This window comes from Daphnia magna, linkage group LG5 (assembly GCF_020631705.1).
Source record: "Daphnia magna isolate NIES linkage group LG5, ASM2063170v1.1, whole genome shotgun sequence".
NCBI lineage: Eukaryota > Metazoa > Arthropoda > Branchiopoda > Diplostraca > Daphniidae > Daphnia > Daphnia magna.
The window spans coordinates 10,501,006-10,515,931 of NC_059186.1; the positions used below are offsets into that span (position 1 = coordinate 10,501,006).

The window sequence follows — 14,926 nt, forward strand, 5'->3', positions numbered from 1 at the left end:
ATGATCTAAATAGCCCATCAAAAAAGTGTTACTACTACTATTATACTACGACTAGTAGTACGCACTATTTCACTCTCTATCATCGTCAACCACCGCAATGGCAAACAAAAGGAGGAACGAGAAGAAGATCCTTTAAAAATGGATGCCGCAATCAAAACAGACATGAAGCGCCCATCGACTTTAATCGTTACGATCCGTTTTTATCGATCGTAAAAATAAAGGCAACAAACCGCGTCGTCATCATCTCACCCAATTATCGTTTCAACCGCCCGTTACATCACTCAATCTATTTGCTTTTTCTATCGACTTTTAATTTGCTTCGTTTTGTTTTTCATCAGTTCGTAGAAGTTTCTCCGGCGATATGTTTGTCCCATTTACGTCATTTGAAAAATAAAAAAAAAAAGAGGCAAAGTGTAAAGGTCAGTAGAGTCATCTAACGAGTAAATGTGACATCCGATACGTTTCGTGACGCGTTAGGAAAATTCGGCTTATTATATTGAAATACAAGACGACGGCAAGCTTTTTGTAACTTCATCAAATGACGATAATTCATTTGATAGTAAACTGATTCGATATCTCTTACCAAATGTTTCATGCACGTGAAAATTTTTTTTTATTTTATTTTTTCCGATTTCTTTTTATGTTTATTTGCAGAGACCTTCTGGCTCAAGTTCCGGACGCTTACCATCAAAATTATTGAAGAAAAAAAAAAAAAGAGTAACGGAGCGCGATCCACTGGCCATATAAACGAGCCCGCTGTTTCCTACCCCAAACACAATCAAGAAAACCTGTTACAACTTACTTTACCGTGTTTTCTCGGCAACAAACATATTTCCATCCATCCATCCCATTTGTAGCCATTACGCGCTTGTTTGAAACGCCGTCGAGTGGCGCTGGAGTGTCCTCCATTGCCCCGAGATCCACAGAACAAGTGGGCGTATCCATCCATCAAAGCACAGCAAAGCTCCTCCCCTCATCCCACCCCCAACTCGGCTCTCGTGCCCGTCATGATGGTTGCGGCTACCGCAGAGCGCAGGCCCGGCCAGCGGCCGCAAAGCCATTAAGCGGATGCGTGTGGAAACGACTGCGACGCTCATTGGTTCTTCGCATCCAACCCCCCCGCCAAGAGAGGGAGAGAGAGAAACCCCTCCTCCTCTTCGACTACGACTACTACAACAACTACTACTACTCATACCCCCATTATAGAGGCCTCCGTGTCTTTGCCCGGCACCCTTTTGTCAGTCCCGCGTACACCAGACGGCTTTAGTTGATCGCTATCAGCAGACTTCGACGCAACCGCGTGCCAAGCGCCTCTCTTTCTCCCTGGCATCCAACCTGGAACGTAAGAAGCGCGGGAGAGTGTGAGTCCCAATCCCATTTGAATACAAAGTTGAGTGATATCTATTTTCTATACACATCCGGTAGCCTGGAAACACATCAGTCGAACAATTCAGTGTGTTCTCTGGCGCTTCCCCCTCAGTGCAATCGCAACGGAACCAAGTCCCGGGCCTTTAACGTTCCAACGGGACGAGTGTCCCTACCTTTTTTTTTTTTTTTTTCTTTCCCCCTCTCCCTTTAAGTGTGTGTGTTTGGTGTGTTCCAATAAAGTGAAACGACATAACAACGTGTAGACAGTCACATTTTTGCATCGTCAAAAATGATGAACTCGTATTTCGAACAATCGGGTTTTTACGGTGGACATGGACAGACGGGCGCCGAACAAGCGTACCGATTCCCGCTGGGTCTCGGAGTCAACCCGTACGGTCCACCATCGGGAGGTGTGACCCGCCAGCAGGTCGATTCGTACGATCAATCGACAGCGGCGGCTGCGGCGGCGGCCGCAGCGGCCGCTTCGTGCAAACTCTACGAGCAACAGTACAAATTGGACTGCAGCAAAAATGACCAGAATGGCTACAGTTCGACGGGCATCAACGTCAAATCAGACAACAATTCAGCCATCAGTTCGTGGGCGCAGGCGGCGGCGGCTGCGGCGGCCGCAGCGGCCGGAGCAACCCAACAGGGAGGAGTCAACGACCGAGGTGTCGGAGTGGGTTCCGTCGGTCACGGACACAATAACATCAACAACCGCGGTGTGGGCGGTGGCGGCATTGTCGGAGGCGGCGGCGGTTATCCGGGCGTCGTGTCCAACGTCTCGGGCGGCGTAGGAGTCGGCCCGGAGGCCGCCATCAGCGCCGTCACACCTCGTCCGGCCAATTCGGTCGGGCCAAACAACAACCCGTGGAGCCCGTGCTCTCTCAACGCCACGGCGGCCGTCCAAGCGCCCGTGTCGCAACACGGCGGAGGCGTCATCTCGCAGCACAACACGCAACACTCGCAACAACATCAACACAACTCGGTACAACAGCACAGCAACCACAACACGGGCGGCCAGCACGCTATTAGCCAGCAGCAATCACCACAGAGTCAATCTTCTGCCCACACCTTCTACCCGTGGATGGCCATCGCCGGTAAGTCCGCGTCCGTTCATTTTTATTTATTTATTTTTTAATTTTAAACATCGTAAATTACGGGCGTTTCGAAAAGAGACGGACGCGTGCGTGAGGTAATTTATGATTCGTGTCTACTAGTGTCATGATCGACAACAGCAAAAACAAAGTCTCAAAACTCTTGCGTATCACGATTTTGTGTGTTGTTGACTACTGCCCTGTTGAATGTTCGGGTACTGTTGTTGTTTGCTGCGATGATGATATGCCCTCACGTGGTGGGCTGTTGAAGTAGGGGGCGGATCAAAGTCATAACTCTTTTTTTTTTCCACCGGCCAGAACTAGTGGAAAGAGACGGGTGGCCCGGCAACGCGCTACATTTTTTATTTTTTTTTTCGATGGTGGTGTTGGAAAGAGGGAGGGGGGGAATCAACGAACGATTCGTCCTTATTGTGTCGCTCACAACACGCAAATCCTTACCCATCCGACCCTTTTATTTTTTGTTTTCTCCCTTTTTTTGATGACCTCCATAAAAATTTGAAACCGTCGGACCTTTGCAAGCGCTCGTAACTTTCTTTTGTATCCAGTGGCAACAGCAGCAACAGCACCCAAATCACATAAAATGTCTGTTTCTATTTCGTTTACGTTTGTTTTGTGCCAGAGGGTCGCCACGCCAATCCAGAAAAGGGTCACAACAAAACAAATAAAACCCGAAATAAGGAAATAAGCCGGTAGAAGTTCATTTAGAACTTGCATCGACAAGAATATCGTAAAAAATTACATCCTGCCCTTCGCTTCCCCAGAAAACAACGAAAAATTATACTCAAAATTGTTATCGTAATTGAACGAGACGAAAGTCTTAATCCAATAGTATTGTCTTCAATCGGCAATTCACAAACAATTTCGCTCTTTCCCCAAACAATAATAAAGTAACGACAACAATAAAAAACACATTTTATCCCCGTCTGTAACTTGAAAAAGAGCCAAGTATTATGCAAATGACCATTTCTCTCATTCACTATCTATCGGCATTTCCTCTCTTTCCCAGATCGCTAGCCGGGACGGATTGTACAGCACAGCCGATAAGGCTACGCTGGGCCATAGAGATTACCCAATATGCCCTTTTTCTTTACCTCTTGAAAAAAAAACAGACACACAAAAATTCCTCCTGTTGCTGCTACTACTATCTAATACAGCTACGGGCGTTGGGTATATACCGATAACGTTAGAAACTAGAAAAAGAAAAAAAAAACAAGGAGAGAGATAGAAGTTGACCATTTGCACGCGCGCCCGGGAGTCCTGAGGCGCTGCGTGCGCAACAGGTCTTGCGGGATGACGACATAACCCGTCGATTTATCAATACTCGACAAACGTTTAAAAGAAACGAGAGAAAATCGAGGAAAACACCAACTGAGTTCGTCATTCATTTTGAAATAAATAAATATAAAAAAAAAAAATGCATAAATTTGAAATTGAAATGCTTGGGACCCCCTATCGTTCGACACGGGTCGTTAAATGGTCACGTCATGAAAAGAGTGACATCTCAAGTAAGAAAAAAAAAAAAAAAAGAGCAGAGCGAGGGTTAGTTGGAAGGTATTACCGGAACACCATGTAACAGCGACTACAAGATTTTTAGAAATGCAACCCCAGAGGTTAGTAGGCGGGAACCCCGAAAAAAGAAAAAAAATTAAAGAAAAGGTTCCCCTTTTTTTTTTCCCCTTCAGGTGAGAGATGCGGGGGGTCGGGGGACTGGTCAGCAGACCCCGTGGGTATCTAGGACGAAAACACTGCGCTTTTTTTTTTTATTGTAATAATTTATCGTGTCCAGTCCGCAAACAGAAAAAAAAAAAAACAATTCAAAAAGAGACATCTCCTTTTAGCAAGGGCAGTTCAATTAGGGTGCGCATAGAAACATAAAAAAAAAAAAAACGGACATCATTCATAAAAACGGTGCTCGTGTTAGTTCGTGTGTGTTGACACTCGGTCGGCTAGACGACGGTACTAAGCCGCGCAGACAGCGTCGAGCCACGCGTTAGGAATTACAACTACCTCTCATTTTTATTATTATTATTATTATTTTTTAAAAGCAACACCACCTGCTGTTCGCTATTTGGTAATGATCGTACGAAGGACAGATGAAGAGGTGCGCATAACGACCAGGTTAGACATAAATCATGGCTGGTATAGTAGTCGAACAGCAGTGGTGGTATATGCGCATGGTAATATTTCACGAGAGTAACGGCGGGCAATGGTGGCGGGATTGATTTCAATCTTTCTATATGGTCCCTTGTTTAGCTAGTTGTTTAACCAGCTGGTGACCGTGTGAGCACATTCTATTATTGCTGTGATTACTATCGCTGGCGTAGAATTTACACAGCCCCAACAAATGGAGGAAATGACACGTCAAAATCACTAAACGAAATTAACAAAGTTGAACAGGAAGAAATGCCTGATATTTGTCGAATCACCTCCAAGAAAAAGGTATTTGAGCGACGAATTAATTTGACTAAGACAAAAAGCAAAAATTGCTTCAAACGAAAACGTTTTTTTAAGAATCCAACTTTCAACCTCCCTCTAAAAAAAACGAAGTTTTTTCTTCTTTTTTTCATTACACAAAAAAAAATTAAATTCGAAGGGTTCGTTTTCAACCCCTATATCCCTCCCCCCCCTCTCCCCCAGAAAAAATACGAAATAGAAATAGAAAAAGAGAAAACCCCCTCTATTTTTGGTTGTAACTTGCATGGGCCGGATGGGTCGACAGAGGGAATTGGAGCTGGAAAAAGCGATAAATCTTCTCTCATGAACCAGGGACCTAATGTTCATCTAGAGCCACACGTCTGCGTTGCACTGTGAGCTCTGGATGGACACACATAAGAGCGAAAAATACTCTTTTTGCTCCAATGTTCACTCAGAAAAAGAAGGAAAGAGAAAAGAACCAAAGAGAAGTTGAAGTGAACATTGCATGGTTAACAGATACGCACACACGCACAAAGTTTATCCAAATCTACGACCTCTTTTTTTTTTCATTTCCTTGCCAACAGTTTCGAGTTGAAAGACCTCCACCACACACACACAGGCACACACACACACACCAAGTGGGGAAAAAAAAAGAAAAAACGGTAGTGGCTCCAGCTCGGCGCACAGAATCCGATCTGATTCTTGTCCCTTTTAGTTTTCTTTCTTTCTTTTTTTCTTTTGACCAACAACAAAATTAAAGAAAAAAAAAAGGCTAACAGTAGTATTCCGTTCATCATCGATTACACCTCTTCGTATTTCGCCCCGGCAGAGGAACTTTCGACTCTATGCCCTTGTTGAAGCGAGGGATCGAGGTGGGGTGTTAATTTCATTTGTATAGTATACATATATACACAGCGATGTAACGCCATTGGATACCCCCCGTGGCAGATCGAAATTTGGTACGGGGTTTCTTCAGCCGTGTAACGAAAACAGACCGAATCGTACACTGGAAAAGCGGTGCATTTCTAAAAGAAACCCGGGGTGACACACCGGCGAGGAATCCATCTGCGTGCTGACTAAAGTTGAAAGTTGACAAAAACAAAACAGCAAGAAGAAGAACAAAAAAAAAATTAAGGAAAGAAAAGGAAAAAAAAAAAAATAAAATAAAAAAATGTGAAAGAAATTTGAGGAAACCAGACTCCGCAGTGAGAAGAATGAAAGAAATAGGAAGGCTGAGAAGAGAATTACGTGAATTGACTGGCAGTTGAGTAACGAGTCACGGGTGGTCCGTCGGTGGCGAAAGCGTCGAGGTTTGTTTTCATAGTGAGAGCCATCAGAGAAACAAAAACAACAACAAGCAACAGCAGCAACATCTCGGAACTTAATTATTCTTTTCTTTTATCGTGTTTTCCTTTTCAATTCTTTCCTTTATTTTTAAAAAAGAAGGAACACCTAAGGGGAAAAATAGTACATTTAATTGCCGTTAGATGGCGCGCGCCAATAACACCCTACCCCGACGTAATGTACCGCGCACACAACAATATCAGCACGATCATCCGAATCTTTATTAATGCGTGTTTACTGTTTACCCTGTTGATCCCACGTGGTTTATTTATATTCATAGCGCCTTCTTTTGTTTTTACGCAGGCAACGAAAGTAATGGGACGGATTTAGGAATCAACTTGTCTCTATATTTCGAGTCTGTATTTTCAGGCGGTAATGAGCGTACCGTTTTTGTTGTTTTTTGTTGTTGTTTTTTTTTCATTAGCAAAAGGGTAGGGCAGTTCGTGAGTCTCATTAACAGTCAGATTTATTGAAAGAAAAGGTAGAATTAATCGCATCTATTTTACGGTGTTGCGGTGCTTTTCAACGATTATCAATCAAAACAGAATACTCAGTGATCGATGAATTGTTAATTTTTAAAAAATGCGGTTCAATTTTTTTTTTATTAGTTTGGATGAAAAAAAGTTAAGAGGCTGATTCTAAAAATCGACTAACAGTTACAAATGGGGTCGACCGCTTATTCTCTTATATAAATCACTTCGATACAAACCAGATACAACCTATAATTATACCGCTGATACGTTTCGAGAATTCGGTCCGACCTGGAGGTGGCCACCACCGAGAGCAAGAAGGAAAAAAAAAAAAAAAGACTAAGAGAAAAAATAAAATAAATTGGAAAAGACTCTCCTAGCATTTTCTTGTTGTAAAAAGAAAGAAAAGAAAAGAAAATGTTTCGGGTACACACAAGAAACGGGACAACAACTCCCGAGTGATCACCATCACACGTTCTATAAAGAAAGAAAAAAGAAACGTGTAATAGAAAGCGACGGGGACATAAACCGCACGGGAAAGGACACTCTGCTCTTGGGCAGGAAAATGTTTTTTATTTTATTTTTTATTTAAAAAATAAAATAAAAACAATAATGAATTTTATTTTTCAAAAATTCCCTGAGGGAGAGAGCCCAATAAATCACGCAACTTGTGTTTTTTTCTCTTCTGTTTCTCTTAAAAAAGGGAATAAAAAAAAAATTCTTCATTCAACGGCGATTCATCATCGACCCTCTGATGTGTGTGTGTGTAAAACGCCAAGGCCGCCGTGTTTTCCTTGTTTGTTATTTCTTGTGTAATTCAAAATCTACTCGAACGTTATCACCATTTTGTTTGCGGGAAAAATACGGCGAGAGGTGTAGAACGAGGGAGGATCGTGAAATCGCTTACAGCCCTCCCTCTCCCCCTAAACGGCCAAATTGAAATTAACCGAGCGGAAATGTCGCGAAGGTTATTCAATACCAAAAAGCAAAAAAAAAAACAAAAAAACGTCATAAATCCATTTCCAATCAATGAAGGAAATATTCGAAATTATAACAATGCAAAATAAACGCGTGTCCTAAATGGAGGGGGTTACGTTGAGGAGGGTCGGTGTGTAGGGCGGAATAACGAATGCACGCGCAGATATCATGTGTGTGTGTGTGTACGTATTTGTATATTAGATTTATGTCGTTATATAGAAAAACGGAAAAACACACACGAGAGCAGACGCCAGCGAGTGAAGCGAACGTTTGCAACGAGCAACGGATCGTTCACACAACGCGTAATGCCAACAACAAAGGAACAGACTGAATCTCTCTCTCTCTCTTTGGACGTTCTTCCCTATGAAAGGCCCCCTGGGGGGTGGGAGGGGATGGTCGCTGAACGATTTATGCGATTTTCGCTTGATACGCACACATACACACACACTCATAGATTGAAAGCTTCTTTCCTGTATCATGTCCGTCGCGGGACAGACGGTGCTCCGCATAGAAGGGGGGGAATGTATTAATATGACTCACGTGCTTAAATGTTTTCAGCCAATCGCATGGATAAAAATTGAAAATCGATCAGAAAAATGTCACAAAAAAAGAGGCTAAACTATTTAACATATGGTTCCATTCCCATGACGTGGATAGAGAAAAATGCAGACAACCCCGAAAAAGATTTTAAAAGGGGGAGTTACCCACAACAAGTTTCTCACCCGATGATTGGGTGGGTAAAAAAGATCTTTGCTGAGCGGAGGTTTAAACAACCCCCCTATCTTTTTCAACAACAACAAAAAAAAAAGAAAAGTAAATCCGACACTCTGGTTCTTGAGAAGAAGAAGGAAAAAAAAATGCCGCTCTATTCCCATCAGAGAGGATATAAGGAACATTCAAAAGGATCTTTTTAACGTTACGTAACTTTGACATCCAGTACAAATAAATAGAAATAAATATACTTAACCAACAGACAAGACTAGACAGGCGTCTGAGAAGAGCGGAAACGGACGAGAGTTGTACAAGTTATGAACTTACGGTAGAACTCTATAAAGCATTAGTACCCTCTTCCTTTATACTTCTCTGCTCGGCTGACTGTAGAATGAATTACAATCTTCTTTTGGCCTCGTTGGCCCCTCATGTACGGAGCATTTCCACAATTGCATTTCATTTTTTTTTTTTCAATTAACTTCATCACGCAAAGAAGAAAAAAAGAGCGGAAACTTTGTCCAAGTTCTTTCTGCACCGTTTTCTATTGGCTACGCAATTTCAAAAAAAAAAAGGGGGGGGGGGAAGATTTGTAGAATTTTTAATCACTGACGGGAGCCACAGGGTTTGTTTATCTTCTCTCAAGGTATAATTAAGCTTTAAGGTCTTGAAAAGAAAACGATGAAAATAAAAATAAAAAAAGGAACATTGGCTTTCTTCCTTTTTTTTTTCGTAATACGTAACATCAAGTTATTGGGGATTGGATGAAGAGGGGAATAAAGCCCGAAAGCGTTGCCGCACCAATTGCCTAACCCTCAAGGGTGTGCTTGAAACGGATCGAGTCTACGAAATCATGGACAGCATAGATCTGATAAATCCGGTCCATTATGCACTGCCATCTATCAACTTAGCTTTGAAAAAAGAAAAAAATGTGATCGTTAGAGTTCCGGCCGTTTTGGTCGGCGCAAAACGGAATGAATTGAAATTGACAAATTTTTTTTTTTTTTAAGAACAAAGAAAGTTCAGGCAACTCGATAAATGACCCAACTTTAAAAAAAAAACTAAAAAAAACAGCGCCCCCTTCCAAAAAAAAACTAAGACTTTATATGACCCTCTATTAAAAGTTTCTTATGACAACGTATCCTTCCGGACAAATTAGTTCAGGTCATCCTTTTTTTTCTTAAAACGACGAAGAAAAGAGACAAAACACTTTCCCTTTCCTGTGTCTCTTCAGTCCTCCCCCTTTTTATTTTATTTTAGGATGATGACCGAGTGAGTCAAAAGGAAAAGAAAAAAAAAAAACAGTTTTATTAGACCTCTTCAACATGATGGCCGGGTTAAACGGTTCCAATATAAGCCTAACCCGCTCGTCTTGTAACCCACACACAGACAGTCAAAAAAAAAGGGAAAAGAATGAAAATAGTGTGACTTTTATGGCTTTGAAAGCTTTCCTTTAAAAGAAAGAGAAACCAACTGTCCGTGTTATGTACACACACACAAGGCATCAAGACGAGCGTAAATCTCTCCATCGACCAGAGTAAAAAAAAAAAAATATGCCCCGGCAAATTTGTATTTTTTGCCGGCGTTGCCCGTCTCGCTAGAATTGAATCCGGCAGATCATCCCGCCGAACTCTCCAGGGCACACGGTCCCTGATGTAGGCCATTTGTTTCACTTCATTACCGTGATTATACCCACACAGAGAGGAGAGAGAAGGGCACATTCATCATTATGCAAGATGGGGGGGACCACAAGGCAAGAGAGCTTTGCTGGATGGCATAAATGTCACAAGGCTAACAAAACATCAAACTTTTCATTCGGCCGGACGCTTGTGCGGAAATCACTAGAATGAGCCAGTTTTCGGGACGGGCGTGCATAAAACATGTCACGTCAAGAGTAATTGCGCCGCCATAAATCAAAATCGTACTCAACAAACTCCGCCACGTGATTGATTCATTAAGACTAACGGACTATACATGTAGGCGTCAAACATAAGTATGCAGTGGGCTGTCTTACCTTGTGTTTAGGGACGAAATAAACCCGCTGCTTTTGGGGAAAAAAACCCGTCATTCTGCTACCCTGAAATTGAACAAAAGGAAATGCGAATGAATTAAATTGAAATAATATTAATAAAAGAATTTCACGCGCTTAATTCTAAAAAGAGAAGAAGAAAAAACAAATTATTGAATCATTTTATTGGAACGTGAGAAAACATAACTGTTACATGTCATTAAAAGAGCTAGCAAAATATAAAAAGAAAAGATTCATTGCCGTTACGACGCAAGGACCCATGCGCGCGTATCCTTTTACGACTGGAGGGCCTTGTTACTTTTATTAGGACCTAATAAAAATAAAAAAAAACCTCTTAAAAACTACTACAACTACCACTACCAGTTGGTAATAACATGCAGGTCTTCTCCGTTGCTGTGTCTCTAAATCATCTACCGAGATTCCATTTGATTTATTCCGACGGCGCTTGTGTGAAAGGATCAATGATCATCGAACTTGTTTGTGTGCGTGTGTGCCCGTCATCGAAATCAACAAGCGAAAAAAGGGGGAAGGAGTCCCTTTTTTTTTTTAGTAAGGAACGATTGGATTATCGTCGGCATCTTCTTCTTTTGAGTGTGAAACTGTGTATAACTAAGTCGAGATACGGCTGTCGTCTCCTCGGTGTCCAGCAGCGAGAGAAATGGGCGCGTATTCTCTCGATGCTGGACAGCCTCTATCCTCCACCTCTTTCAGTGTCTTGGATATTTTTTTTTAAAAGTCGGAAAACACCACAACAAGATCTTATAACCAAGTAACCCCCGCAGAACGGTCGAAACCGTTTATTTATATCAAGATTTTTTTTAGTTGTTTTCATTTCACTTTTAAGCAAATTCCTTACTGTGGAATTTTCCTCTTTTTTTTATCCCCCCGTCCCGTAATGGAAATTCTTCTTTTTTATCTTGTAAACATTTAATCTGAATTTTATTTTATTTTCTTGTTTTTGGCTTTTCCATCCAGAAAAAAGAAAGAAAAACTGCGCTGCCGCAAAAACCGCAAAGGCGACCAGTAAAATAAAACAAAAACAAAATTAAGAAAAATACAAATGACGTGCGGTTTTATACACGAAACCGCTAAAGAAATTTACGAGACGCTCGAATCAATTTAAGAATGAAAATAAAAAATAATTTATTTATAAGTATACAGTAGAAAGCCTCTGGTCTTTGGGGGCCACTCTGTGTCGTGTCGGTGTAAATTGCATTGAAATCATTCAACAGATGCGCGCACGTCGGCGCCCGGTTTATATTTACCACTTGGCAAATGATAAAAGACAATAAAGAAAGAAAATACGTTCTCTTTCTTATAACGACGCCATTTTCACTTTGAAAAAGAAACAAAAAACACTCATGTGTGGGGGGGTGTAAGGCAGCTGCGCTATTGGTTGCGGGTCGGTCGGTGACTGTTACAAATTTAACTTGGAGCGCTATTGGTCGTCCGAGGGCGTCAAGAGCGGCTCATTTTGGCGTCGAATGTGCGGGGGAGGTCGACGAGTTAAGACAGGGGAGAAAAAATAAAAAAGAACCAGAGTTTTACACAAGATGCTGGGGCAATATCGAGGGGAAAAGAAATATTCTACAACAAGAAAAGGAAATCTTAAACTTAGAAGCCGAAAAAAGAGAGAGACTTCTTGCGTGTATTACTTCACTGGCGGCACATACAGTGCTCGCTAGTTCCTTCTCAAAAAAAAAAAAAAGAAAAAACTTGTTCAGGCCTCCTTCCCCCCTTTTTTTCTTCCCACTGAAATATCTCAAACTCAAAGGATTTACGATCCTTTTTCAAGGCCCGGTAACTTTTCGACAGCTGAAAAACTCTCTCAGCTTGAGTCTCTTTTCACTGTGTGTGTGTGTGTGTGTGTGTGTGTGACTATGCAATGGAACTAGCTGTTTTATGCATCAATGTGTGTCCTGTGTATTTGAGAGGATCTATAGCTGTTTTTTTTTTCTCGGCCAAAAAAGACTTGATATCAAGCAACATATTGCATCCAAACGAATGAAAATTGAAAAAAAAAATAAGGTAATAATAAATTTTGAAAAATTTTCCCGCCTTGGCTGTGATCCATTTACATTTTCTCAGCTGAGAAAAAGAGAGAATGAAAAAAAAAAAAAAGGGGGAGGAGATAATGGTGAACACATGATTGGGTTGAATTTATGGGATTTGGCGTGTGATTTACACACGGCTACCTCGATTCTAGATAATAGCTCCGCTTTTTTTTTCTTCACCTTCCGTGTGCGCGAGTTCTATTATGTTCCTCATTCGCTTCGTAGTTTTGAATACAACAGTTGGCCTTTTAAAAAAAAAACCCAGCCGGAACACACAATGAATGGGATACTCTACAAGAGCTCTATATCCGCTACATACTGAATCATACGATGTCCGATTCCTCCACACTTCGTGACAATGAGCAAAAGAATCAAATAGAACGTCTATTACCTTTCCTTTTTTTTTTTCCCCCCCATCCCTTCTCAGTGGATTGGAATTTGAATATTTCTGTTAACTTAAAAATCTCAAGATAGTTTTGTTTTTGTTCTATTTCCAAGTCAATGGCGGCAGAGATTTCCTAATATTTAGACGTCGTAGAAAGAAAAAAACAAAAAACAAACCGAAAGGAAATAGGGTTGGGGGACACAAGATGATTTGCGCAATCTGTTTCATGTCTCCCGCCGACCGAAACGAAAGGGAGTAACAGAAAGAAGAAAAAAAAAAAAAAAAGAAAAACTTTGAAAATAAACCAATAGGAGACGCTTGTTGCCGTATAGGAAGGAGTCGAATTCAGCGTATTGAACTTGTTTTCTTTTCCTTTTTTCAAATGTATAGTATATACACACTGTGAAATATGCATCACAGGCAGCGAGTCTGTCGTCTTCGGCTTCCGCAAGAAAAATAGGACCAAAACATTTTTTTTTTCCAGTTCCTTTCTCTCTCTCTCTAGTGACGATGGATGAGAAGAGTTGCAGACAGAGCGAGTCTGACTCTCCGTTCTAAAGCTACTGCTCTTTGCCTTTTCCTCTTTCCCCTCTCGCAGCGTCTACTTTATTACACAAAACCAGCAGGGTTGAATGTGTTGGCATGCTCAAGACGTTTTCAAGCAGCAAGCAAAGTTCCCTATACGATTCTTGCAGTACTAAAAGGGGGAACGCCATTGTTTTGTCATCCAACTGTAAATATATCTGTGAATTTCGGGCGGTTTGACGGCCGTTCTCTTCTTCCGACTCGCCTTCTTTTTGTGTGTGTGTGTGTGGGCGTATTAATAGATCAACACATCGTTCTCTCGCCGTGAATAGCCCGGCCCCGTTATTTCAAACAAACAAAACGTTGCAACTTTACACCTCGTTCTTATATTCCTTTTTGTTTTGAAGTGCGCGTTACCGTAAATTGCAAGTAGATCTTAATGATTTTTAAAAGCCGAAAATCCAATTGGGAATCCTTTAACAGACAGGATTGTTTTGTTTTTCTTTTCTTTTTTTCGCTGATTGGGTTCGCACTTGTATTTTTCTTAGACTCTTCTCCTATTTTCTCCTTGATGGAAAGGCTGCGAGAATGTCCAGCCATAAATCTTTCGATAGGTACTGCCCCCATTGTTTCTGAAACCATCCCCCAGGTTTCCCTAAAGGTGTTGCAGCGATGGATGAAAACGAAAAACAAGAAGACGGAAATCGAAAAAAAAAAATAAACGGAGGATAAAACCCCCGAACAAAAGTAATCGACACATCGGTGGCGTAAAGTAATTGCGTCGATGAAACAGAGGAAACGGATAAACACAATCAGCCGTGCAGTAGAGCCTCTTTTCTTTTAATTTCGGTCTGAAGAGAAAAAGAGAAACACACATTCAATTTAGGTCTTCTGTCTTTGCGTTTTTGTACGTGTGTGTGTGTTGGCCCGGTTTTTCGCTGTTGTTCATGACGGCAAACCGAAAAGAGAAATTTAAAAAAAAAAATAAAGGTTTTTGGCAGTTTTACGACTTTCTGAGGGCCAACTTTTAATTGACTTCGACACTGGACCTTAACGTTAAAAAAAACAAAAACGGAGCGGACCGGACGAACCACACACACAAACAAGAGAGTCGCTCTGATTGGACTGGGAAATTTGCCAATCCTACAGAGCAAATGGCAAAAAGCAAAAATAAAAAATAAAATGGCAAACTTGACATAAATACAAAGAGCGACGCTATGTGATTGGTCGCCAGACTTAACAGGCAAAAAGAGCAGATGAAAGGAAAACGAGGGGTGGTGTATTGGGAGGGTTGGGGGGGAAAAAAAAAGTCCACATCGGCGACAGCTGAAAAGCAACAAGAATAGGCGACTCTTCTTTTCAACCTCCCTCCTAAAAACGAATAAGAAAAAAAAAAAAAAAAAAATGCTGGAACCCCAAAAATGTGAGGCTTTTTTTTTTTCTAAACTTGTATGACCCCCTCCCTTTTTAGTACGAGGGCGGAGAAGTCTATTGCAACCAGCCCATTGGTGCATTGGCCTTTAAAAGAAGAA

At 41.4% G+C, this 14,926-nt stretch overlaps 1 protein-coding gene across 11 annotated transcripts in view; it reads right to left on the bottom strand.

The window, feature by feature from the left end:
• LOC116923204 overlaps positions 1 to 14,926 on the bottom strand; it is a 213,801-nt gene that overhangs the window by 27,872 nt on the left and 171,003 nt on the right. For 9 of the 11 annotated variants that reach the window (XR_006646703.1, XR_004394424.2, XR_006646702.1 and 6 more), the window contains one exon: positions 10,416 to 10,478. The gene's annotated coding sequence lies outside the window, so the exon portion shown is untranslated. Of the gene's footprint in view, positions 1 to 10,415; positions 10,479 to 10,587; positions 10,741 to 14,926 lie in introns of those variants that run through there. The other 2 variants (XR_004394430.2, XR_006646705.1) reach the window with 2 other exon arrangements.